Source organism: Fukomys damarensis, unplaced genomic scaffold (assembly GCF_012274545.1).
Source record: "Fukomys damarensis isolate Sample0158 unplaced genomic scaffold, DMR_v1.0_HiC HiC_scaffold_16, whole genome shotgun sequence".
Lineage (NCBI taxonomy): Eukaryota > Metazoa > Chordata > Mammalia > Rodentia > Bathyergidae > Fukomys > Fukomys damarensis.
In genome coordinates, this window is record NW_022900928.1 from 14,828,368 (window position 1) to 14,829,514 (window position 1,147).

At 40.2% G+C, this 1,147-nt stretch overlaps 1 pseudogene; it reads right to left on the reverse strand.

The window, feature by feature from the left end:
* Nucleotides 1-639: 639 nt before the first annotated feature.
* LOC104856145 overlaps nt 640-1,147 on the reverse strand; it is a 5,826-nt pseudogene continuing 5,318 nt past the window's right edge.

A 1,147-nucleotide genomic window follows, 5' to 3' on the forward strand; every position in this document is an offset into this window, starting at 1 on the left:
AAGAAAATCAAAGTGAATATTTGGTCCCCCTCCCTCCAATTGATGTTTTCATCCTGGACCTGGAAAAACAAAAGGTGGAAAATGCAGACTACAACAAGTTAAAGGACTCGGAAGAAGTTGGTGGAGAGTGGCAAGGTGTAGAGTAAGGTCCCTGAGCTTGGGACAGCAAAAGTGTAACAGTGACACAGCATCCATGGGACCAAGAACTGTGATGCCTGGCAGTGTCATGCCCTCGACAACTTTAGAATATCTGTATGCGATAATAAATACATCAGTTATGCAATAAGGTGGTGTGTTGAATATGCATTCATCTTGTGAAATGAACCACCACAGAGAGATACATGATACCACACACATTCTCTAAGTGTTCTTGGGTTTTGTTTGCTTTGTTTGCTTTCAAGGCTATCCAAGCTAACTCTTCCAGGGCTTTCCTTGGAGAGAAGAGTGATCCGCTGAGGCTGGGTTACTTACCCTCTCCTTTATCAAAAGATGATGACTGCCTTTGCAGAAAAATAAAGCTAAAAGTTGTTGGATTTCTCCCTTTTTCCATTTTGGTTGCATCATTCTGAGTGTTTTCATAGAAACAACAAATAATCACAACCAAAACAATTGTTTTTGATGCATCCTATTGTTGTATCATCAGGATGCTCCAGATGTTTCCAGGTAACTGTAGTTTACAGACTGTAGTTTCATCCAATGAGCAAAGATTAAAATCAAATGTGTTTGTGATATGAAAGTGTCCAGTTTCTTCTATAAGGTTCTATCTGCTGCAGAATGTTCCTTTAGCATCACCAACCTTCTGTGAAGCTCTACCAGCCTGTCTAGGTGCGCCTTTTTTGCTGTATTGGAATTTTCACTTCAAGAATCTGATTGTTGTTGGTTTTTAATAATGGTGGTGGAGGTTCGTGATGTAGGGACGAAGAAACAGAACTGCTTTCACTAATCACTGCCATCACTCAAGCTAATTCTGAGACCTCGGCTGCCGCCTCTATTTACAAGTCTTTCTGTCTCAGCATCATCATCATTACCCTCTGCCTCATCTGACTACCCCTCATCATCTTCAGAAAGCAGCTCTTTCTTTTTTTTTTTTTTTTTTTTTTTTTTTTTTTTTTTGGTACTGGGAATCGAACTCTGGTCCTTGTGCTTG